The 26,495-nt window shown below is 43.6% G+C and overlaps 1 protein-coding gene across 21 annotated transcripts in view; it reads left to right on the forward strand.

Moving 5' to 3' along the window:
* The first annotated feature begins 19,318 nt into the window (after positions 1 to 19,318).
* Positions 19,319 to 26,495, forward strand: part of TACC2 (transforming acidic coiled-coil containing protein 2) — a 234,999-nt gene continuing 227,822 nt past the window's right edge. For all 21 annotated transcript variants that reach the window (XM_015460758.3, XM_015460765.3, XM_015460769.3 and 18 more), the window contains exon 1: positions 19,319 to 19,417. The gene's annotated coding sequence lies outside the window, so the exon portion shown is untranslated. The remainder of the gene's footprint in view (positions 19,418 to 26,495) is intronic.

Below are 26,495 nucleotides of genomic sequence, written 5' to 3' on the forward strand. Positions count from 1 at the left end.
AAAATTCATGTGGAAATGCGTGGGACCCAGAATAGCCAAAATAACCTTGAAAAAGAAAGACCAAGTTGGAAGGACGCATGCTTAATTCCAAAACTTACTACAAAGCTATAGTATCTAAGACTGTGATGTTGTCATGAAGATAGACATAAAGATCAGTAGAATAGAATTTAAAGTCCAGAAATCAACCCATACAGCTACGTGTGCATGTGTGTGCATGTTCAGTCATGTCCAACTCTTTGCAACCCCATGGACTGTAGCCTGCCAGGCTCCTCTGTCCTTGGGATTTCCCAGGCAAGAATATTGGAGCAGGTTGCCATTTCCTCCTCCAGGGGATTTCCTTACCCAGGGGAGTGAAGCCGAGTCTCTTGCATCTCCTGCATTGGCAGGCAGGTTCTTCACCACTGAGCCACCTGGGAAGCCTGTCATACATGCATGGTCAACTGATTTTCTACAAAAGTACAAGATAATTTAATGAAGTATGTAAACACTATATAAATAGCTTTAAATACGATGTAAGTGTTACCTGGGTGTTGCCAGTGCATGGCAAATTCAAATTTTACCTTTTGAAACTTTCCAGAGAAAAAATTTTTCCAAAATATTTTTTATCCTTGGTTGATTGAATCCATGAATACAGAAACCTCTGATCCGAGGGTTGATGGTATACTATTAATACTGCTTACCTGGAGTAGAAATAAGAAGAGAAATAGGTTATTAAATCTGTCCTGCTTCAGTGATATGTTAATTGTATCATTTCAGAAGAGAAATTAAACTTTAAAATGTTAATTTTCAATCTGTACCGTGGAACAATAAGTACAAATTAGCAATCAAAAAGTGCAAATCAACATTTTCAAGGATATAGGGGTTTAAGGGTCTCAAGGTCTAAATATGGTTGTCTGTTAACCTCCGCACCCCACAAGCATCGCCCTGTGTTTTTTAGAAAAGAGTCCAGAGCCATGCTAGTCAACAGCACTTAGAACAACAGCTGGTCAGAGAAAGTTCTACACTTGAAGTGATTTCTAGCTGACAAAAACAACCACAAATGATATTAGCTCAAGGACCTTTTATAGCATGCTTAAGCCCTGGACTTCACACCATTCTCCAAAACTTCCCCCACCCCTGATTTCTTTTATTTCTTTTTTTAACATTAAAGAGCTTATAGGAAGTTCTCTGGTGGTCCAGTGGTTAGGACTCTGAGCTTTCACTGCCAAGGGCATAGGTTCAATCCCTGGTTGGGGAACTAAGATCCTACAAATAAATAAAAAGGATAGTTTTTTTTTTTTAAGCAAATTATTGCTTATAAAAGAAAAGAGAAACTTGTAAAGAAATAAAGGCCAACAAATTAAACAATTCTTTTTCTAAATTAAAATTTGTCCTAACATTTTTTTCTAATCTCATGCCTTTGAAATCAAGTGTGTTAGTATGATGACTTCTTCTATATCCTTGTCACTCAATGCTGGACTCTTAAGACCTCATTAATGTTTTGGATCATGGTGTCTTGAATTTGAATGTGCATATGAATTACCGGGGAAGGGGCCTTGTTAAGGTGCAGACTGTGATTTCCGTAGGCCTGGGAGAAGCCTCTCATTGTCCATTTCTCACCCTCAGGCAATGCCTATGATGCTGCTCATGGACCAACCCCTGAACCAGATGATTTGGTAGAGCAGAACCATTTCAATATGTAGTGCTCACCTCGGAGCACTATAGTAAGATTTTTCTTCTCATCAAGATATAATTCACGAGCCAATACGATGAAATTGAATTTAATTAAAAAAATTTAAAAAAAGGTATCATTCACATATCATAAAATCCATTCTTTTACAGTGTATCATTCAGTGTTTTTTTTTATTATATTTATAGAGTTTTGCAAATATCACCACAATTATTTTAGAACATTTTCATCACCTGAGGAAAAAACCCCATGCCTATCAGCAGACTCTCCCCTACTACTCCCAAGCCTCCCCCAGCCACTGGCAACCAGGGACCCATTTTCTGTCCCTCCAGATTTGTCATTTTTCCCTGGACATTTCATATGAGGGGAATCAGACAGTCCTATGTTGTCTTTTTGTATGTGGCTGCCTTCATTTAGCATGATGCCTTCAAGATATGTCCATGTCGTAGCGTACGTCAGTACTTTTTCTGGCTGGATGATAGTCCACTGTGTGGACTGACCACATTTGGTCTATCCATTCATCAGCTAATGGACACTCGGCTACTCTTACCTTTTCACTGTCGTGAATGCTATCTTGGCATTTTTCAAGCGTGCAAAGGGGCCCCTGTTGTGTCACAGTCACTTGTTCATCCAAGAGTTGGTTACTGCTACTTTTTTTTTTTTTTGGCAGCATGTAAGGCATGTGGGATCTTAGTTCCCCAACCAGAGATCAAACCAGCGCCTGCATTGGAAGCCCTGAGTCTAAACCACTGGACCCCCAGGGAAATCCCAGGAATATGATCTATTGTGAACATTTCATTTATGCCCTCCTTCTCCTCTCAATATTCTTATCATATTTTTCTTTTTTTAAAATCAGCCTTAGCTATGCTATTTTGCCTCATAATAAGGATGTTAATAATGTTACAAAATTGCTGTTATTTTCATTTTTAATTATTGATTTCATGAGTAATATTTGCTAACTTTTAAATATCCCAATCTCAAAACATAATTGAGATAGTTTTCAAAAATTTTTTGGCACAGAAAACTTATTTGGTTTACATATTAATATTGGTCTTCTCAGTTGTGTAAAAGAATGCTAACATTTGCCTAAATATAATTGTTTCTTCGTACACAGAAATTCTCATTGTATTTATCTCACATCAGAAACATGATATATGTCTACTCCTTTCTGGTCTATTGCCCTGTTATTTTTATACACAGCACTCTTTTAAAAATACATACGAAACCTGATACTCAGTGTATTTATTTAATTTTAGTTGGAGAATAATTACTTTACAATATTGTGACAGTTTCTGCCATACATTAACATGAATCAGCCATAGGTATACATATGTCCCCTCCCTCTTAAACTGCCCTGTCATCTCCCTCCCCATCCCACCCCTCTGGGTTGTCACAGAGCACCAGCTTTGGATTCCCTACATCATACAGCAAATTCCCACTGGCTGTTTTACACATGGTAATGTACATGTTTCAATACTACTCTCTCAATGTATTTTAAGATATAGAGAGTAATGCAGTTTAGCAAAGCTCTGAACATTGAAATTAGTGGTTGAAGTTAATATTGAAAATATTGCAAAGGGGATGAAATTTTCATTACATTCTAGCACTCTTTGGGAATGCTCACTTAGGTTGATATTCTGGATCTCCAGTTTTAACACACACACACATAGCCTCATGCACAAACACACACTCTCTCTCTCTCTCTCTTTAGCTGATATACTTCTCTGACCATGGAAAAACAGCACACTCTTTCCTTCTGGACAAAGCTATCAGATATCACAGGAGAGATATCCTCTCTTGGCCAAATGAAACAGATGAGACTGTAGGCATAATGGTTAACCAGGCTTCATTGTAAAATAGACTTGAGCTAATTTCTTACTAATTTAGGCACATTACTTAACTGTGTTGACTTACTGCCCTTACCTCTAAAATGAGGACAATAATTTGGCATCAGAGAGTTATTATAAAATATTAAAATCAGTCAGTATTATCCTATCTAAAGTTCTTAGCACAAGCTAAGAAATACATATATTTTAGCTTAAGTATTTTTGTTCTTGTTAGTTTTGTGTTACTTAAGGAGTGCCCTGGTGGGAAATATGAAGGGAAAAAAGGCAGGAAGGAAAAATAAACATGGGAGGTGATTAAGGGACTAACAGGGGTGGATAATTTACGCTTAATACTGGTTGGAACCTAGCTTAGGAAAGCTGATCTAAGGCATGTCATGCATGCGTGCATGATAGGTCTCTTCGTGTCTGACTCTCTGCGACCCCATGGACTGTATCCTGCAAGACTCCTCTGTCCATGGGATTTCCCAGGCAGGGATACTGGAGTGGGCTGCCATGCCTTCTCCAGGGGATCTTCACAACCCAGGGATCAAACCCAAGCATTGGCAGGCGAGCTCTTTACCACTAGTGCCACCTGGGAAGCCCAATGCATATTATAAATGGCTTCAAAATAGAGCAGCTTTGTTTTTCTTTATTATTATTTATTGACCACTCTGTGTGCAAAGTGGACAGTTTGCAACTTGATTTGATGTATAGAACTTTGCATGCATAAGAATGCACATCTTTCAAATACTCATGGAAGCTTCATGAAAATGGATCAAAGGCAATAAAGAAAAATTAAAATCTACAAAGTAGAAAAACCGTAAAAAGTGAATCATGTTAGTTAACACATATTATTCTTTTCTTAATCTAAATTTTTAGACTTTCTCTATTCATTGTAAATATTGTTTGTAACTAGGTTTTAATTACCATTATTTGTTTTTAAATTTATTTTAAATTCAAATTTAGATTAAAATAAATTTTTTAAAATTTATTTTTATTTTTTAAAATATTGATTTGGCTGCACCAAGTCTTAGTTTCGGCATGTGGGATCTAGTTCCCTGACCAGCAATCAAATCTGGGCCCCCTGCGTTGGGAACGTGGTGTCTAGGCCACTGGGCCACCAGAGAAGTCCCTAAAATGTATTATTTTTTATTTTGAATTTATTTATTTTTTAATGGAAGGATAATTGCTTTGCAGAATTATGTTGGTTTCTGCCAAATATCAACATGAATCAGCCATAGGTATACATATGTCCTCTCCCTGTTTATTTAATTTAAAATTTAGTTAATTTCTGCTTTTATCTTCATAGCACTCCTACTTTCTAATGTCCGAAGGTTAATTTAGCTCTTCTTTCATAATACCTTGAGTACATTTATTTATTTACTTTTAGTCTTCCTCATTTTGTGTTCCTTCTTTATTTTAAAATAAATTCATTCATAGTGTTAGTTTTCCACTATATACCTTAAACTTGAGAGCTAGTACTTTCATTTCATTTTTTAAGAAATAGGCATCAATTTTAATTTGTATTTTTCCTTTTTTTCAGCTAAGGATCCTGTGTGCTTAGTCGCTTCAGTCATGTTCAACTCTGTGACCCCATGGACTGTAGCCCTCCAGGCTCCTTAGTCCATGGGATTCTCTAGGCAAGAGTACTGGAGTGGGTGGCCATGCCCTTCTCCAGGGGATCTTCCTGACCAGGGATTGAACCCACATCTCTTACGTCTCCTGCACTGGCAGACAGATTCTTTACCACTAATGCCACCTGGGCAACCCTCAGAGAGGAAGTTTCAGATTTCTGCTCGTACACTTATAAACTATGGGACTCTGGAAGCTACCTCACCTCCCTGACCTTTAGTTTTCCTATACCTCAGTAGGATTAATGATAAGGATCCTCACTTCAGTTCAGTTGCTCAGTCATGTCCAACCCTTTGTGATCCCATGGACTGCAGCACGCCAGGCCTCCCTGTCCGTCACCAGCTCCTGGAGTTTACCCAAACTCATGTCCATCGAGTCAGTGATGCCATCCAACCATCTCATCCTCTGTTGTCTCCTTCTCCTCCCACCTTCAATCTTTGCTAGCATCAGGGTTTTTTCCAGTGAGTCAGTTCTTTGCATCAGGTGGCCAGAGTATTGGAGTTTCAGCTTCCAATGAATATTCAAGACTGGTTTCCTTTAGGATGGACTGGTTGGATCTTCTTGCTGTTCAAGGGACTCTCAAGAGTCTTATCTAACACCAGAGTTCAAAATCGTGAATTCTTTGATGATCCTGCTGCTGCTAAGTCACTTCAGTCGTGTCTGACTCTCTGTGATGCCACAGACGGCAGCCCACCAGGCTCCCCTGTCCGGGGGTGTTATAAAATTTTTTACATTGGCTTTTGTTTGTTTGCTTTTGTCATTCTTTGAAATTAGTCTCTAGTTCCACTGAATTTGGGTTAGGAATTTGTAGAGATTTTTTTTCTTTAAAAATTCAGTTCAGGGGCTTCCCTGGTGGTTCAGTGGTTAAAAATCCACCTTGCCATGCAAGGGACACTGGTTCCATCCCCAGTCCATGAAGATCCCACATGCCGCTGAACAACTAATTCTTTGAGCCACAACTACTTAGTCCATGCACTGCAACTACTGAAGCCTGAGTGCCTCGAGTCCGTGCTCTGCAACAAGAGAACCCACGGCAACGAGAAGTCCACACACTGCAATGAAGCATAGCCCCTGCTCACCACAACCAGAGAAAGCCCACATGCAGCAACAAAGCCCTGCTGCTGCTGCCAAGTCCCTTCAGTCGTGTCCGACTCTGTGCAACCCCATAGACGGCAGCCCACCAGGTTCCCCCATCCCTGGGATTCTCCAGGCAAGAACACTGGAGTGCGTTGCCATTTCCTTCTCCAGTGCATGAAAGTGAAAAGTGAAAGGGAAGTCGCTCAGTCGTGTCCGACTCTTAGCGACCCCATGGACTGCAGCCTACCAGACTCCTCCATCCATGGGATTTTCCAGGCAAGAGTGCTGGAGTGGGGTGCCATTGCCTTCTCCACAACAAAGACCTACTGTAGCCAAAAAATAAAATCAATACATAAATCCTAAAAAAAAAACTTTAAATAATTCAATTTAATTAAATGAAAAAAGCAATTCACTGATTTCTTCCATCCACACCCTCCCCTCTGGAAACCACTTTTCTCTGTATCTATGAGCTTGATGTTACATAGGTGTATATGTATGTATATGTATTAAATTCCACATAGAAGAAAAATCATATGGTATTTGTTTCCCTCTCTCTGACTTGTTTAGCTGAATACCCTTGAACTCTATCCATGTCATCACAAATGGCATGATTTCATTCTTTGTTAATGACTGAATAATATTCCATTGTAAGTGCATACCAGAATTTTCTTTCTAATTCATTCATCTATTGATCTTAGGTTGTTTGCATATCTTGGCTACTGTAAATAACGCTGCAATGAACATAGAGGTGCATACATCTTTTCAGCTTAGTGTTTTTGTTTTATTTTCGTAAATACTCAGAAGGGGAAGTGGAATTTCGGAGCCAGACCACTTGCCACCTGGCTGACACTGAGGACATTATCACTGGTGGCAGATGACACACAGATTGTCCCTGGCAGAGGGGTGGCACTGCGATTGTTAAGTGAACCTTTTGTGCTTCTTCCTAGATTGATTTCCAAATCTGAAAATGACAATGTTTTATTGGATTTCTGTGAGTATTGTTTAGCAAGGAGCTAGTGATCAATATGATTACTGGTTACATTTTTTTCTTATACTTTATATTTCTCCTACAGTTTATGATTGCTTTGATTGTACTATTTGAAGAAATATTTTGTCATCTTTTCCCAATTTTTTTGTTCAATTCAGCTATTCTACTGGAATTCTCCTTTAATCTGGAGATTTCTGTCCCAGCGCCCTCTATCTGCCCACTTCAATTTGAAGGAGCTGCAGTTCCAGCCTTGTGCACAATTGTCCTTGTGGGGCTTCCCATTCCTGCTTCCTTCTGTTAAATCCATTGTTTTCTGGATTCCACGTTTAAAACCTTTCTTAATTTATGCTCTAATTTTGTGGAGGCACTTTCTTAGAAGAATGGTAAAGGGGAAAATTTTATGAGTCTGAAAAATGTCTCTAATCTGTCTTTCGATTTGGTGGATGATATGACTGACATAGAATTTTGAGTTGAAAATGGTGTTTGTTTTTTTAAACAGAAACGTAAAGGCATTGCTTTGTTGTCTGCTTGAGAGGGATTCTGATTCAATAGCTGCTCAACAAACATTCCAGGTAGTGCTCTAGGCATTGGAGATACAATGTTGAATAGGACAAAGTTGCAGGCCTTCCGGGATCATCCAGTGGTTAAGACTTCAGGTCCCAGTGCAGAGGGCTGTGGATTCCATCCCTGATCTGGGAGCTAGGATCCCACATGCCCTGCAGCCACAAAAACAAAACAAAATGGAGACAATATGGTAACACATGCAATAAAGACTTTAAAAATAGTCCACATAAAAAAAAATGTTTAAAAAAAGACAAAGTTGCTACTCTCATGAAGGAGACATAATAAAAACAAGAAAAAAAGACTTGGCCAAGACATGGAAGCAACCTAGATGTCCATCAGCAGATGAATGGATAAGAAAGCTGTGGTACATATACACAATGGAGTATTACTCAGCCATTAAAAAGAATACATTTGAATCAGTTCTAATTAGGTGGATGAAACTGGAGCCTATTATACAGAGTGAAGTAAGCCAGAAGGAAAAACATAAATACAGTATACTAACGCATATATATGGAATTTAGAAAGATGGTAACAATAACCCGGTGTACGAGACAGCAAAAGAGACACTGATGTATAGAACAGTCTTATGGACTCTGTGGGAGAGGGAGAGGGTGGGAAGATTTGGGAGAATGGCAATGAAACATGTAAAATATCATGTAGGAAACGAGTTGCCAGTCCAGGTTCGATGCATGATGCTGGATGCTGGGGGCTGGTGCACTGGGACGGCCCAGAGGGATGGTATGGGGAGGGAGGAGGGAGGAGGGTTCGGGATGGGGAGCACATGTATACCTGTGGCGGATTCATTTTGATATTTGGCAAAACTAATACAATTATGTAAAGTTTAAAAAATAAAATAAAATTAGAGAAAAAAAAAAAAAGAAAACTAAAAAAAAAAGAAAAAAAGAAAAAAAAGAAAAAAAGACTTGGTTTGTGCCATGAAGAGAAGGCAATGGCACCCCACTCCAGCACTCTTGCCTGGAAAATCCCATGGACAGAGGAGCCTGGTGGGCTGCTGTCTATGGGGTTGCACAGAGTTGGACACGACTGAAGCGACTTAACAGCAAGGATATAAAGGATGGCATCACTGACTTGATGGACGTGAGTCTGAGTGAACTCCAGGAGTTGATGATGGACAGGGAGGCCTGGTGTGCTTCGATTCATGGGGTCGCAAAGAGTCGGACACGACTGAGCGACTGAACTGAACTGAACTGAACTGAAGGATATAAATGCTGACTGCTGCTGTTGCTGCTGCTGCTAAGTCGCTTCAGTCGTGTCCAACTCTGTGCAACCCCAGAGATGGCAGCCCACCAGGCTCCCCCGTCCCTGGGATTCTCCAGGCAAGAACACTGGAGTGGGGTACCATTGCCTTCTCCAATGCATGAAAGTGAAAAGTGAAAGTGAAGTCGCTCAGTCGTGTCTGACTCCTAGCGACCCTATGGACTGCAGCCTATCAGGCTCCTCTGTCCATGGGATTTTCCAGGCAAGAGTACTATGCTATTTTAGATATGATGAGCAGGGACACCTCAGAGGAGGTGACATTTGAGATGAGAGTTGAAGTGTGAGAAGTAGTGAGTCATGCAAAGATTCAGGGAACATGTGTTCTAGTCAGAGACGATGGCAGAGAAAAGTCCTCGAGGATAAAATGAGTCTGGCATATGTAACTGCAGTATGATACACAAGGGAGGAAATGCTGGAAAATGAGTTTGGTTCTGATTCTCTTTACTTTGTAAGTGACCTAGTGTGTTTTATTTCTAGAAGCATTTAGGGGGTGGTGGTAACTTGAGATGGCTGTGAACTCTTTGATATTTCTCCCACTGAAATGGAAGATCTATGTTTCCTCCCCTTTAATCTGGGCACTGTGACTCTCTGATGAGTAGAATATAGCAGAAATGACACTGTGTCCGTTTCTGGATTCGAAAGATCGGCAGTTTCTCTTTCCTGTGTATTAAAACAGTTGCTCTTGGAACCCATCTGCCATGCTGTAAGGAAGTTCAAGACACACGAAGAGGCCGTAGGTAAGCCACTGCTGAGCTTCTAGCCAAAGTCTGCGTGACCTGCCAGTGATGGGAGTCAGCGTTTTGAAAACCCCAATCCATGGAGCCTTGGAATGACTCTGGTTTTAGCTGCAGTCTGATTGCAGCCACATGAGAGCCCTCTCCCAACATAAGAGTTCGCTAGCTGAGCCCTGTCAACTCACAGGACAGTGAGAAATAGTTTTAGTTATTGTACCAGACGCCTTTTCAATCCGGAGATTCATCTCCTTCGACTTTGGGAAATATTTTCGTTATTCTCATATTCTTTCTTTGATAATTTCTTCCTTCTGCTTTTTTGTTCGGTGTCTGGATCTCCTGTTAATCAGATGTGAGACTTCATGGACTGACTCCCTAAGTCTCTTATATGCTTTCATATTTTAAATCTTTCTTTAAATCTATTTGTAAGTTATTTTATTAAGCTTACCTTTAACTTTCTGGGTTTTTTTTTCCCCAGAATACATGGCTAGTTTGGTTTTTGGTTTCGGTTTTGCTTTTGTCTAATTGATAGGCACCAGGAGAGGGTGAGATGGGGAGTTGGCTTCATTTACACCTGGTTTTTATTTTCAGCCCGTTCTCTTGGTTCTTTTGGGAGTTTTCAGCTCTCTGCCACGTTCCTAGTGTTTCATTGCCCCTCTCCCCCCAGCTCTGGGCTGGGACACCTCAGCTCTGATTCCCCTGTGGTCAGACCTCCATCCCCTTCCCGTTACCCACAAACACGGAGCCATCTCTTGGCTGGCGTGCCGTCCAGTTTGCTTCATTATTGCCCTAAGATGCTTGAAAACAAAAACATCCTTTAGCGATCACTTTAATGAAGTACCTTGAAGGGAAAGAGTTAAGTGTGTATGCTCCAGTTGCTTCCTTAATGGGAGTTTCTTTTTCACTGCATAAGGAGATAATGAACTGTAAACATTATCTTTTTATTTTAATAAATCCACCTGTTTACTGTCATAATAAACATTAGTTTGAATTTACTTTCCTTTTAGAACTTTTAAATAATCAGCAGTTCTAGGCATTTCCTGGGAAATGTTTTGTTTCCTTTGCATTGTCGGCCATATGCTAGTAATTCTCAGCAAGTCTGCATTTACATGAATTTGAATTGGGCAAATAAGTAATACAAAATAAAAATATTATAAAACCTCACTTTATAAGTGAATTTTGAAATATGTCAAATATCCTCAAATTAAAAACAATCTTTTTTTCTTTTGTGAATTAATTAGTTTTTAGGTTAAGAATCCTTTCAAAGCTGACCCGACAAATGATGAAAACTGCATCCACACAGTGGCCACGTGGTGGCGCCACCTCCGCTGGTAAGCAGGCGTGTCCGCAGCTTTTCTTCAGGACCGAGGGAAGGAACCACACCGTTCATAGGCATTAGGACTTTCGTTTGTGATTTTCAGTCAGTTCAGTTCAGTCGCTCAGCTGTGTCAGACTCTTTGCGACCCCATGGACTGCAGCACACCAGGCCTCCCTGTCCATCACCAACTCCTGGAGTTTACCCAAACTCATGTCCATTGAGTCAGTGATGCCATCCAACTATTTCATCCTCTGTCGTCCCCTTCTCCTGCCTTCAGCCTTTCCCAGCATCAGGGTCTTTGCAGATGACTCAGTTCTTTGCATCAGGTGGCCAGAGTATTGGAGTTTCAGCTTCAACATCAGTCCTTCCAATGAATAATCAGGACTGCTCTCCTTTAGGATGGACTTTCAGTCTATCTCCTTGCATGCAGGCCAAGGGACTCTCAAGAGTCTTCTCCAACACCACAGTTCAAAAGCATCAGTTCTTTGGCGCTCAGCTTTCTTTATAGTCCAACTCTCACATCCATACATGACTACTGGAAAAACCATAGCTTTGACTAGATGGACCTTTATTGGCAAAGTAATTTTAGTGTAATCGAAAGTTGTTGTTTTTTTTAATATCTCAAGGCAATTTAGCCCAACCATGATGACTTGGTACTAATGTGAGGACTAAAAAAAAAATGCTTCTGGGTAAATGAACTGGGAACAGAACTTAGATTTGATAGAAAACCTTGCAGGAGGGCAAAACAGCTCACGATGACAGGACAAGAGGTTGTTTAGAAGAAGATATGGGAGGTGATGCTGAGAAAATTACGGATAGCACTAAGATGCACATTAACCACAATGACTGTGGGCCCAGGTCCTCTGAAACTATGCCCTTGACTTCCATGCTTGTTCTTAAGGGAAAATACAACTTAAAATACTTGAGGGTTGAATTGCACAAGAATTTCAAGAAAACATGATCAAATGTGATCACCCTGAACCATCCTATTCCTGAATAGGGGTTTTCTGCTTTTATAGGGCTTTTATATCCTTGTCTTATTTGGACTGTGTAGGCCTGTGGAGAAGGTGAGGTGGGGGACAATTTTACACCTGATGAAACTGACGTATTGTCACGCGAGTGTATGTTCCTCGGTTCTTTGTCTCGTCACAACAAAGGTTTGGAGTGACGGACATTAAAGCCCCCTCAGCGGGTCACAGCTCTCGGGTCTTGGATAGACCGTGTTACAGCTCTCAGGTCTTGAATGGACCATGTTATAGCTCTTAGACAAATCAGTGTTACAGCTCTATTTTATTTAGAAGATAGCAGGAAAATCCATCTTCAAGGCGTGAGGGCACATCGATCCAAAGACGCGAAGAGAAGAGCGCCCCAGCGCGCGGGAGGGAGAGAGAGAGAGAGCTAGCTTTGGCTCCTCTTTTTATATGTTTATCTCTGCCTGGGCCTGTCCTCTGTAAATTGGGCCAGCCAGGAGTGTTGTTTGTTTTACCTGAGGTCCTCACTCCGGTCCTCGGAGCTTCTTTTGTTCTATTTTCGTGGGCTTTTCCCTTCCTTGTCTTTTAGCCACTGCCATTTTGGACTCCTTTTCCCTCTTCTACCTACCTAACATTCCCCCCTCAAGAGATGGGAGGCCCAATTCTTTGGGAATAGGGGCGTCGAGGTCTTTCTGGCTACTTCCTGCTGAACTGGGACGGTGAGGGGTATTGGGCCTCCCCCTCTTGTTAGTCTCAAGCCTCAGAGTCCTTATAGTGGTGTCCATCTAAGGGTGTGTGATATTTTCCGTGGTCAGCTGTACTTTTATATCTTTGTTGAACTGGCACTGCATGTTGTAGCTGGTTGACCTGGTGGCGGAGGCTTAGCCTCTATGGTCTCAAAATTGGAGACTACTGCATACGCGGCTCTTCTTTTTCCATCCAAGACAAAGCTGCTTCCATCAGTGTACCAGATTTCCTCAGGATTGGTCAGAGGATCTTCTGACAATCCCTCTCGGGGTTTTGTCCAGTGGTCCAAGGTTTCTAGACAAGAGTGAAAGGGGAGAGAGCCCTCGGGGGTAGGCAGGAGGGTGGCTGGCTTAAGAACCTCACAAAGGGATATAGTGAGGCCTGGATTTTCCATCAGCGTTACTTGATATCTGAGGATTCTTTGATCAGACATCCATAAATGGCCTCTCCCATTTAGGAGTTGTTTTACTTGGTGGCTGGTAAAAATAGTTTGCCCCCAAAGGAGAGTTTTAAAGCATCTTCTATCATGATTGCAATAGCTGCAAGATTTCGAAGGCAGGGGGCCCAACCTCGGGTAGTTGGATCTAGCCTCTTGGATAAGTAAGCTACAGGCTGGGGCTCAGATCCCAACTTTTGAGTTGACACTCCGAAGGCTATTCCCTCTCTTTTATGGACATAAAGTTGGAGTGCTTTTTCTGGGTCTGGCAACCTCAAGGCAGGTGCCTGAGTTAAGGCCTGTTTTAGTGTAGCCTCTGCCTTCTTTTGAGGAGTTCCCCACATAAGTGGGATTGAATCATCTTGTCCCTTTAAGCTTTCATATAAAGGCTGGGCAATTAGACCATAGTTGGGTATCCAGCGAAGAAGGCAATGGCACCCCACTCCAGTACTCTTGCCTAGAAAATCCCATGGACAGAGGAGCCTGGTAGGCTGCAGTCCATTGGGTCACACAGAGTCGGACACGACTGAGCGACTTCACTTTCACTTTTCACTTTCATGCACTGGAGAAAGAAATGGCAACCCACTCCAGTATTCTTGCCTAGAGAATCCCAGGGACAGAGGAGCCTAGTGGGCTGCCGTCTATGCGGTCACACAGAGTCGGACAGGACTGAAGCGACTTAGCGGTAGCAGTAGCAGTGGGTATCCAGATTCTACAATACCCAGTTAGCCCCAGGAAAGCTCGCAATTGTTTTCGAGTCATAGGGGAAGGCAACTGGAAGATTCCTTGTACATCAGAGGACAGCCTCCTGGACCCATGTGTAATCTGAACTCCCAGGTAAGTGACCTTTGTCTAGACCATCTGTGACTTAGCACGGGAGACTTTATATCCCCTTTCTGCCAAGAAGTTTAGAACCTGGATTGCATGTTGTTGGGCACTTTTCTCATCTGGAGAGAAGATTAGTAGGTCATCTACGTATTGTAATATTTTCCTATTAGGTCCCAGATCCAGATCTCGGAGATCCCGGCTAAGGGCCTGCCCAAACAGGTGGGGGCTACCTCTGAACCCCTGAGGTAATACTGTCCAAGTCATCTGTTGGTGTTTTTCTCCTGGGGCTTCCCACTCAAAGGCAAAAAGATATTGGGATTCTTTAGCCAGTGGTGTGCAAAAAAAATGCATCTTTGAGATCCAAGACTGTAAACCACTTGGCACTGGGTGGGATTTCTCCCAAGGTTACATAGGGATTGGGTACTGTGGGATGGAGGGGGACTACAGCTTCATTTATGATCCAGAGATCTTGAATCATTTGTCAGGTTCCGTCTTTTTTCTTTACTGAGAGGATTGGGGTGTTACATGGTGAACTGGTGGGGAACAATAGCCCACAAGCAAGGAATTTATTTATTAAAGGCTGTAGTCCCTCCCGAGCCTCTCTTTAGAGAGGATATTGTTTCCAGTTAGGAAATCGAGTAGGATCTCGGAGGACAATGATGACCAGTTCAGCTTGGTGGGCTCGTCCAGGAATCCCCTGGTCCCACACCTGGGGGTTAATTTTGTCTTCCCATAGTTTTTGGTCCCTCTCTATTGAAGGTGTAACGGGTTCTTCAGTAGTGACCAGGAGCTGTAGAGCTCTAGGGGCTGAAAAACTTCCCATCACAAGGCTGGTCCCCAGTTTAGTGAGTATATCTCTTCCCAATAAGGGGGTAGGACACTCAGGGACCACCAGAAACTGGTGGGAAAATATTTGTCCATCCCAGCAACAAAGAAGTGGTCGGGTGAATCCTTTAGTAGTTGCTTTTCCTGTAGCACCCAAAATGGTACAGGTTTGGGAGGAGAAGGCTCCGGAGTAGGAGATCAAGACAGAGTAGGTAGCCCCTGTGTCAACCAAGAAATTCTCGGACCTACCTGCCGCATCCAGTTGCACCCTTGGCTCCAGCCCCGTGATGGTTATCTGTGACAGCGGGCTGGCTAGAGCAGGCCTCTTCAGTCCTGTTGAACCATCGTGAGGGTAGGCTTGACGCTTGACCTTGAGGCTCTTGGGTCTCGAGGGCAGAGTGCCGCCCAATGTCCCAGTTGATGGCACTTGTGGCAAGCCATTCTAGGAGACTGGTCACGGTTTGGACACTCTTTGGCCCAATGCCCCGCCTGTCTACAGATCAGGCATTTGTCTCGTGCCTTGTCCTTCAAGGACTTGGGGTTTGCCATAGGGCTTCTCTGGAGGGTGGCCAGCATCTGGGCATGCCTTGTCTCTTTCTTTCTCTCCCTCTCCTGGGCCTTGGCCTCCTTCTCCTGTTCTCTGTTATAAAAGGTATTGGTGGCTATCTGAACCATCTCATCTAAAGAAGCAGCAGGGTCCTGCTCTTGTAACTGTTGTAACTTAATTCTGATATCTGACGCACACTGGGACAGGAATTTAACCTTTAAAATCACCTGTCTCTCGTAAGAGTGTAAGTCCAGATTGGTAAACTTTTGGAGGGCCTCTTTTAGCCTTTCCAGAAAGGCAATGGGGTTCTCATCAGGCTCCTGAGTTATAGTCCCGCAAGTAATAGGCTTCCTTCTGTTTCCATGGGAGGACTTCCTTAGGGTTGAGTCTTTCTGAAGTTTATCCTACCCAGAACTGTTGCAACCTGAGAGCCAGGCATCCCCGGGTCAGGGTGCAGATCCCCAGGCAGGCTGAGGCGTGACAGCCTTCTAGAGATTGAATCCCCGGGCAGGTCGAGGTGTGACAGCCTCCCGAGAATTGGGTCCCTGGGCAGGTCGAGGTGTGACGACCTCCTGGGACCCCTGGGACTGGCGGATCCCGCCTCTACTGCGGGAGCTTCGCTGAGTTGGGCTCCTGCTGTGCTTGGCCTCTTCTGCACGGAGGTTGTTTCAGCCAGGTTAAATCCGAGTCACAGCACCATAGATGTCACGCAAGTGTATGTTCCTCGGTTCTTTGTCCTTGTCACAACAAAGATTTGGAGTGACGGACATTAAAGCCCCCTTGGCGGGTCACAGCTCTCAGGTCTTGGATAGACCGTGTTATAGCTCTCAGGTCTCGAATGGACCATGTTATAGCTCTTAGACAAATCAGTGTTACAGCTCAGTGTTACAGCTCTATTCTATTTATAAGATAGCAGGAAAATCCATCTTTGAGGCATGAGGGCACGTCGATCCAAAGACGCGAGGAGAAGAGCGCCCCAGCACGAGAAAGAGAGAGAGAGAGCTAGCTTTGGCTCCTCTTTTTATATGTTTATCTCTCCCTGGGCCTGTCCTATGTAAACTGGGCCAGCCAGGAGTGTTGTTTGTTTTACCTGAGGTCCTCACTCCAGTCCTCGGAGCTTCTTTTGTTCTATTTTCGTGGGCTTTTCCCTTCCTTGTCTTTTAGCCACCACCATTCTGGACTCCTTTTCCCTATTCTACCTACCTAACAATATGATGTTCAGACACTTGATCCAAGTCCAGGTTAGAAAGGAGATGAATCAGGACTAAACATCCAACCTTCAGACGCCTCATTCAAAACTCACTCAGGTGTTTTGCTACTATAGGGTTTTTACACACACACACACACATATCACAGAACTCCATCTTCTTAAAGAATTCCTTCTCAATTCAATCAAAATATTTAAATATATGAGAAGTAGGATTTATGGTCCATAGAATTCAGTGCTCTGAATAGTAGAATAATTTTGAAAATTAAATATTTATGCTAATGAAAATTAGTATTCACATTATGAATGTGGATGTGAAAAATTCCTATTCACATGAGATAAAATTCCTAGACCCTAAGAGGAGGCGATCGTCCTCTTTCTCTGGACTCCAGTCCCCACACCTCCCTGGCTCATGCTGGCCCGCCCCCCGGAGGCAGCCACTGACACTAGTTTCTCCTGTGAATTTCTAAAAAGAGTCATTAATTTATATATCATAAGACAGTATAGTATGAGTTTTTCAGAACATAGAATTTATATACTATACATAATGTAGTATAGACATGGAAACTTATACCCTCCTTTTTTTTACATAGATGGTGGGTGACATATTAGACACACTGTGCTGCATCTTAATTTTTTTTCACTTAATGATTTATCTTGGAGAGTTTTTGGTGTTGGCATGTAAAGAGCACCCCATCTATCTTGAAAGCAGGACTCCATCTTGGGCCAGACTGTGGACTTTGAGCTATATGCCCAGTATCTATGGAAACGACATACCAACTGAAAAACCAGGCCCCCAGAAGGAAGAGCCCCAGGGCTCTCCATCACCTAAAAGAATACCCTAATTATCCGTGTAACTGAATAGAATCATACATTCTATTATGGTTATGGGGAATGACCACAACCTATTGATAATTGTCCGCTGTTAACTACCTAGGCTTCAGTTCAGTTCAGTCGCTCAGTCGTGTCCAACTCTTTGCGACCCCATGAATCGCAACATGTCAGGCCTCCCTGTCCATCACCAACTCCCGGAGTTCACTCAGGCTCACGTCCATCGAGTCAGTGATGCCATCCAGCCATCTCATCCTCTGTCGTCCCCTTCTCCTCCTGCCCCCAATCCCTCCCAGCATCAGAGTCTTTTCCAATGAGTCAACTCTTCGCATGAGGTGGCCAGAGTACTGGAGTTTCAGCTTCAGCATCATTCCCTTCAAAGAAATCCCAGGGCTGATCTCCTTTAGAATGAACTGGTTGGACCTCCTTGAAGTCCAAGGGACTCTCAAGAGTCTTCTCCAACACCACAGTTCAAAAGCATCAATTCTTCAGTGCTCAGCCTTCTTCACAGTCCAACTCTCACATCCATATATGACCACAGGAAAAACCATAGCCTTGACTAGACGGACCTTTGTTGGCAAAGTAATGTCTCTGCTTTTGAATATGCTATCTAGGTTGGTCATAACTTTCCTTCCAAGGAGTAAGCGTCTTTTAATTTCATGGCTGCAGTCACCGTCTGCAGTGATTTTGGAGCCCCCAAAAATAAAGTCTGACACTGTTTCCACTGTTTCCCCATCTATTTCCCATGAAGTGATGGGACCGGATGCCATGATCTTTGTTTTCTGAATGTTGAGCTTTAAGCCAACTTTTTCACTCTCCACTTTCACTTTCATCAAGAGGCTTTTGAGTTCCTCTTCACTTTCTGCCATAAAGGTGATGTCATCTGCATATCTGAGGTTATTGATATTTCTCCCGGCAATCTTGATTCCAGCTTGTGTTTCTTTCAGTCCAGTGTTTCTCATGATGTACTCTGCATATAAGTTAAATAAGCAGGGTGATAATATACAGCCTTGATGTACTCCTTTTCCTATTTGGAACCAGTCTGTTGTTCCATGTCCAGTTCTAACTGTTGTTTCCTGACCTACATACAGATTTCTAAGGCTTATGAATCAAGCACGGGTTAACTTTGACTGTATCTCTCTTCTTCCTTTGTTCAGACTAGTTTCAGGGACTTTGGGGGAGGTGGATTTGGACACATACGCTTAGGGTATATAAGGTTTTCACAAAACCTGGTCGGGGTCCTTGGCTAAGAGGAAACTCTGCCTTGGGCCCGCTGGTGTAATAAACTGCACTCCACTATCTGCATTGTCCTTCTGAGTGAATTTGTTTCCCACAATGTGTGGCTACAACAGAATACTGATGGAATTTTTTTTAGGTATCTTTGCCATTTAGAATCGGCATTAACAGCCTTTGCTCACTTCGCCTTTCCCAAAGGGGCCTAGTGACATTTTCAAAAAAGACAACTTGATTTTACAAGGTCAGTAGAAGTTGACAGTGACCTGTCCCCATTTACCAAAAGTACTTCTCATTTTATAGGTTTTTTTTTTTTTAAGACCGTTTTGTTTTGAAAAGTAAGATATAGAACTGCCCCCAAGTAAATTTGATTGCAGCTTGAAGCAGTAGAGACTGGCTTCAGATCCCAGATACACGTAGAAAAACAGAGCACCTCGGGCTCCCAGTACCTGCAAGCTCTCTGCCCCTTGTTGTCCTCCTTCTGGGCAGCAGAGGTTTCTGGAAAGTTGCCTCTGGCCTGGGTCAGATTGCTTACACACTGCCGGCTCCCAGGCCAGCGTTCCGAACCTTAAGCCAAGGCACATTTATAGAACGCTTCCATGTGATCCTGGGAAGACAGACTGCGAGCGGAGGGCAGTGCTGAAGAGCCGTAACATCAGGAAGAAAGGGCCTCTCCCCCTCTCTGCCCCTCATGCTGAGAGGATACTGGGTAAGTAAGCCTCAGATTGATGGCTTTATTCCTTTGAGCAACATGTGCTTTAAACTGGTTTGGCTGCTGAGATTAGCGGAGTAAATGCATTTCTTTCTTTCTTTTTTTCCCTTATAAAGGGAAATTGAAGGCCCATCTGTGCTTCTTATTTCTCCCCTTCTGATTGTCTCCAAAGCCACATAAACCGTATTTTTTTCTTTCCACTTAGTGATTTGTTGCTTTTGGTAGGACAAGTCCTCATTAACCTAGACCTCCATCTCTTCCCGGGTAAAATAAAGTTTGGGCTAGGTGATTATTGAAATTTCTTCTGGCTTCTGTGATGATTCTGCCGACAGCAAACTGGATTTTCAAGTATTTATGAGCCTGTGGAATGATGATTTAAGAGAGCCCTGAGGGCCTGAGACACCAAGACTTTATGACAAAAAGTTATTTTAAAGCTGGCGATGCTGTTGATTTTGACATGTTTGCACAGCGTCTCTCTAGACTCCACAAGTACCTTTTCAGACCTGCTTCTGACGTCATGGCTGCCAACTTGAGCTGCCATGTGATTTCAACAAAAGCCGAGTGTTTCTGAGTTTGACTTGGTGTCAGCTATAACCCAGTCATCAGATCACACTGAAGTAAGGCAGTGAACTTAGCCTCATGAGAGAATCTAGCAGCTGAGTTAAACACAGTGGAGTGTGGGAGTGTGTGTGTATGTGTGAGCATGTGTTTTATTTTACAGCACGTTCTGTGCAACAGAAATGCACAGACTGAAATTCTTTATCCCACTTACTCTTGAGTATAATCCAGTGTGTAATAGCTGAGTTTGTCTGGATGCAGCAAAGCTCCTCCCAGTTTTAGCTGCTGCTCCCACACTGGCCCACCATCCTCTCCACTGACACCTGTCGGATCCCTGGGCGGGTTTCCTGCTCTCAGGTCTACCTGACTTTGCCCTGTTGCTTCTCTCTGGGTCCTCCTGCACAGGTGCCGAAACCAGGTGGGCCCTGTGGATGGCTGAGGTTAGGGGAACCCTTATCATCCAGTTCTGTTGTGAGTGTCCACAGGTTTTTACTTTTACTATGCAATTTGTTCTATCTGTTTACAAGAGGGGATTTGGGAAGACCTGAAAACTCTGCTGCCACCATCTTCCCAGAATTCCACTCTGCAGGCATTTAATTGCACTCAGAGAGACCAGCTCGCTTCTGCAAGAGCGCTTATAGGTGGTGATGAGGGTCTGGCCCAGGAGCCAAGGCAACGGGCAGGAAGGGGACAAGAAGAGACCTCAGGAAGGAAGAATTCAGAGGGCTTGGTGAGTATATATTGGAGAGACCAGAGGAATGAAGCAGAGGGGCAAATAAAAGATAATCATCAATTCATTCAGCAAACATTTAAGTGATCCCCATGTACCAGACCCCTGGAAACAGTGGAGGGACAGAGGCAATAGTCTGCACACCAGTCACAGAATCCAGGCCCCTGTGGAGCCCCCAGGCTAGTGGGGAGATAGAGACTAAGTAAGCCATCACCACACTGTGTAGTGTTACGGTGAGAGCCCCAGGGGATGTGGCTGAAAGAATGCAGGCCTCTCAGCCAAAATGGGAAAAGTCAGGAGAGGGATTGGCTGGGAGATATCAAATGTGCATTTCAGGAGGTTGAGTGACTATGCATCATCCAAGTGGAGATATCCGTCAGAGAGTTAAAAATGCGGTGGAGGTGGAAGGGAGAGGTCAGGGCTGGTGTCTAGACGGGGAGTCTTCTCCATGGGCTCAGTAGCGGAAGCAAGGGGACCTGTGGAATCTTCTAGGAGCAACCCAGGCCGGAAGACCAAATCCTGAATCTCATTAGAAGGCTTTACAAAGAGGGGAAGAGGAGCACTGGAGAAGGAAAAAGAGGACGAGGTTTTGCAGCACCTTTCAGAAAAGTCCTAAGTGGAGGGAGTTTGTGGAGGAGGGTGGGGTAACAGTGTCAGGTGCTATGGAAATGCTGGAAGATGAGGACTGTGAAGAGGCCAGAGTGTGAAGGTCATGGGCAACTTTTGAGTGTGGTTTTAATCCAGGAACATTTGGTTGCAAGAAACAGAAACTCATTTAAAAAGAGAAGGGGGGATTCGTTGAGAAGACACAGCTCTGGGTTGAAGCAACTCTTTTAACCCCTACTTCTCAGTTCCTACCTGCTTCATTCCAGTCTGAAGGTGGGCCCGTCTCTGCTGGGCGCCCACACCCAATCCCCACTCAGGTCAGCACGCACTGGCTCTGGGGGTCTCTGGCACTGAGCTAAGCCCTCCTTCTTATTGCCTCCTGGCTTGTAGCCTCCTTCATTGACTTCCAAGGCCCCTATCAAATAGCAACAGAGGGCTCAATTCCTGTAGCCAGGCTGCTTATATCTGCGCGAAGTTCTGGAATGCCTAAAACTGGTTGTGTCTCAGGGTTCCGGGGCACCAAGGAAACATCCAGACTCTACCAAGGTCCAACTCACCTCTGAATAGTTGCCTTTGATGCTGGTCAAATCCTGAGTTGCAAGATTTAAACCATGAAATATTATTCTTTCTGCTTGTGCTCCTTTAGTACGAAAGGGCTGTGAACGGTTTGGAGGTGGGTGAAGCTGGAGTAATGATTCCTACGTAGGACCAGGTTTCTCATTTTGAGGGGACACAATTTTGTAGGTGACTCAATGAGTTTAAAAAACATGGCCCTGGGAATTCCCTGGCGGTCCAGTGCTTTCACTGCCAAGGACCTGGGTGTTATAAGTGCTCAGTCAGTGTGTGGTGGGCAGAGAGAAGAAGGATGAAAGAGTAGGTTTCACAGCAAAGGATAAAGGCAAGCCCTTGTAAGTCTCCTGCTTGAGTGTGTGATTTGGTGGGAGTAGAGAAGTATAAGCTGGGTAGCTGTGACAAGTGCAGGCAAGGATGTGGATTTAATAGGCCAGGGGTAGGGGACGGCAGTGGATGACTGATAGGGAAGGGAGAGAGCCGGGACAAACACCATTGACCAGATTGTGGAATATCGGCAAGCAGAAAACCAAACTCACTGTGATGCTCACACTAGTCCAGTGCTCTGATTCCTAAGGAGGTGACAAGCCTGGGTGAGATTTGTCCAGCTCAGCACAAAAGATCCCATCCCAACACCAAAGGCAGGGCATGGGGACCAAGACTCCATGTGGTGAGACAACAGAGGAGCAGCCAGAGACCAACTAAGAAACTCACACAGAGAGACAATCTTTGTGGGCTTGGCTGTACCCTCTGATGGTCGCTGAATAACCCATGACCCTTGTCCTAGGGTTCTTGATTCAGTTGTGTTCAGAAGAGGTGGAGATCCATGTGTTTTTACCATTCTAGCCTGGCAGGCAAGTTTGTGTGTGTGTTTCAATCTTGGGCAATGCCTACATACGGCAGGGGCAACTCAGGATAGCTGCCACTTTGCTAACATTTCATATGTTAATGGAGATGTTTAAAATTGACACAGTGGAGTCATTGGTGTGAGTGGGTTCTCTGAGTTTGTGACCTAAAAAGGGGAATTTCTGCTCCACACTCGAGTCAGGGAACAGCTTGGCTGAGCCCAGTGCCAGAAGTGGTGCCAAAGAATTATAAAGAGATTAAACCCAGCAACGCAGGCTAATGTTGTTCCAGCAAAGAGGGCCCACTTTCTGTAGCCAGGCTGCTTATATCTGCACAAAGTTCTGGAATGCCTAAAACGGGTTGTGGCTCAGGGTTCCGGGACATCAAGGTAACGTCCAGACTCTACCAAGGTCCAACTCACCTCTGCATAGTTGCCTTTGGTGCTGATCAAATCCTGAGTTGCAAGATTTAAACCATGAAATATTATTTCTTTCTGCTTGTGCTCCTTTGCTATGAAAGGACTGTGAAGGGTTTGGAGGTGGGTGAAGCTGGAGTGACGATTTCTAAGTAGGACCAGGTTTCTCATTTTGAGGGGACACAATTTTGTAGGTGACTCTATGAATTTGGAAAACATGGCCCTGGGAATTCCCTGATGGTCCAGTGTTTTCACTGCCAAGGACCAGGGTTCAATCTCTGGCCAGGGATCTAAGATCACGCAAGCTGAGGGGCATAGCCAAAACAAACAAAGAAACAAAAAACAAACAAGGAAAAACATGGCTCTGTATTCACTTTTGGTCACTCAAGAAACCATCCCTATGGCTACACTTCTGCTGAAACATAGGTTCAAGTTAGGATCTGATGACGTTACTTTGCATCTCGTATTTCATAGCAAACAGATGAGACAACAACTCTTGAATCCTGTCAGTCACAAGATCATCCCCTAATGTGTTCCAGTTCTTTGAAGAACACTTGGTGAGGGTATTGTGTGCATCACCTGGCAGAAGCATCATAATTTGATGTCTGTTGCGTGTACTTCCCTCTCCGCCAGCACCAGCCCCAGCTTGTCTAAGACTGAGATGCTTTTGCAAACGCCTCATTCCTTGGTGGCTTGGGCCTTCCCAGGTGGTGCTAGTGGTAAAGAAGCCACCTGCCAATGCAGGAAACAGAAGAGACATGGGTTCAATCCCTGAGTCAGGAAGATCCTCTGGAGAAGGGCATGGCAACCCACTCCAGTATTCTTGCCTCGGAAATTCCATGGACAGAGAAGCCTGGGGGCTTCTTGCTATCCATGGGATCGCAAAGGGTTGGACATGACTGAAGTGACTTAGCACACCGCACTGGTGGCTCACTCAGGAAAGAATCTGCCTGCAATGCAGGAGACCACCTGCAGTGTAAGAGACCTGGGTTTGATCCCTGGGTCAGGAAGATCTCCTGGAGAAGGAAATGGCCACCCACTCCAGTAGTCTTGCCTGGGAAATCCCATGGACAGAGGAGCCTGGCAGGCAATAGTCCACGGGGTTGCAAAGAGTTGGACACGACTTAGCAACTGAACAGCAACAACAGCAAATTAGCAGCAGGTCACCTTCACGCATCTGGGAAAGGGATGATCCGATTGCACTCATCACCATGGATGCAGCAAAGATGGGCTCAGTTGGGGTTGCTGGAGAACTGGAGTCACACGTGTAAGAGGAAGAGTTTCCTTCCCTCTCTCCCAATCTCCTTCCCTTTCTTCACTTTTTATTGTGCTTTCCAAGCAAGCACAAAGGTAAGGAGAATATTATAAGAATCTTCATATACCAATTACTAGTTTCAGTGATTATCTGCATCTGGACAATCTTATTTCATTTATAACTCTACTTGCCATTAATGTCTGTCCCAACTATGATATTGTTTTCGAGCAAATCATTCCATCATTTAATCAGTAATATTAGGGTATGTATCTCTAAAAGATGAGGACTGTTTTTAATATGTGTATAATGATAACATCATACCTAAAAATAAATGATAATTCCTTAATATTAAAAATCCTGTTGGCATTCAAATATCACTGGTTGTCTCATTTTTTAAGACAGTTTATTTCAATCAGGGCTCAAACAAGAACCACAAATTTCCTTGGGTTGATCTGTCTCTTAAGCTACTTTTCTATTTCACACCCCCCTTTGCCCAGGTTTCCATAACTCTCCTATATCCTCCATTATATGTGTCCTCCACAAACTTCCTGTCTTTCACCACCATAGTTACCTTTTTGGGTCCTGTTTGTAAGAGTTATTTTTAAGTTCTTGTCTGCTACTTCCGCCTCTAGGACATCTGTGTGTCTGCTTTTATTGATCATTCTCCCTCTTGATTTCCGTTTTCTGTTCTGTTTTCCTCCTTCCTCACATATCCAGCAGTCTGTTATTATGTATTGGGTATTATAGTAGGTACTACATTCTATTCTCTTCCTTTAAATAATATTGTATTTTCCTCTACAGGCAGTTAAGTTACTGGGAGATTGCCTTGATCATGTGGTGGCTTAGTTTTAGACCTTGTAAAGTTGAGGTCAGTTCAGTCGCTTAGTCGTGTCCGACTCTTTGCGACCCTATGAATTGCAGCACGCCAGGCCTCCCTGTCCATCACCAACTCCCCGAGTTCACCCAAACCCATGTCCATCGAGTCAGTGATGCCATCTAGCCATCTCATCCTCTGTCATCCCCTTCTCCTCCTGGCCCCAATCCCTCCCAGCATCAGAGTCTTTTCCAATGAGTCAACTCTTCGCATGAGGTGGCCAAAGTACTGGAGTTTCAGCTTTAGCATCATTCCTTCCAAACAACACCCAGGACTGATCTCCTTTAGAATGGACTGGCTGGATCTCCTTGCAGTCCAAGGGACTCTCAAGAGTCTTCTCCAACACCACAGTTCAAAAGCATCAATTCTTCGGCTCTCAGCTTTCTTAAGGTAGGTCTATTTTGATTTAGCCCTTATTCCTAGGGGATAATGTTTAGTCCTGAAATATAGTCTTTATTCATATGGTGTAGTTCTTCCAGGGTTTTAATGAGAAGTGCAAAGCATTAACCAAGCCCCTCTAATTCCATGGAGGGGGAGGCTTCCCTGATGGCTCAGACAGTAAACAATCCTTTGGCAGTGCGGGAGACTCAGGTTCGACCCCTGGGTCATGAAGAAACCCTGGAGAAGGGAATGGCTACCCACTCCAGTATTCTTGCCTGGAGAATTCCACGGACAGAAAAGTCTGGCAGGCTATAGTCCGTAGGGTTGAGAAGAGTTGAACATGACTGAGCCACTAACACTTCACTACACTTTAATTCCATGGGACTCTGAACTGCAAACTACCCTCTCGACACTGCCCCTTTTAGCTTCTAGCTGTTGCTTTTTCTTGAGCTCTTTGGAGCTTACCCTGAGGTTGTGCATTCTAGGAACTGGTCAAAGACTTAAGGGGAATCTGTGTACAGATTTTGGCTCTTTCCCTAAAGAGCTTCCCCCTTCAATTCTATCCTCTCTGGCAGACTCAAACTCTGTTTCTTTAACTTAGCAATAGTGAGATTTTCTGCATGAGTTTTGGTCCCCATTTATCAAATAGTAAAACTATTAGATTTCAAAGATAAAAGATAAAATTCTCATGACCTCCAGAGAGAAAGATCAAATAACTTATAAATCCAAAAGAATTAGAGTGCTATCATATTATTAAAAATCAACACACAAAGCAAAGTTATCATGCAATAAAGTTTTAAAACCCCTCCAAAACCCAATGAACTAAAGTATGAATGAAGG

The sequence above is a fragment of the Bos taurus genome, chromosome 26 (genome assembly GCF_002263795.3).
Source record: "Bos taurus isolate L1 Dominette 01449 registration number 42190680 breed Hereford chromosome 26, ARS-UCD2.0, whole genome shotgun sequence".
NCBI lineage: Eukaryota > Metazoa > Chordata > Mammalia > Artiodactyla > Bovidae > Bos > Bos taurus.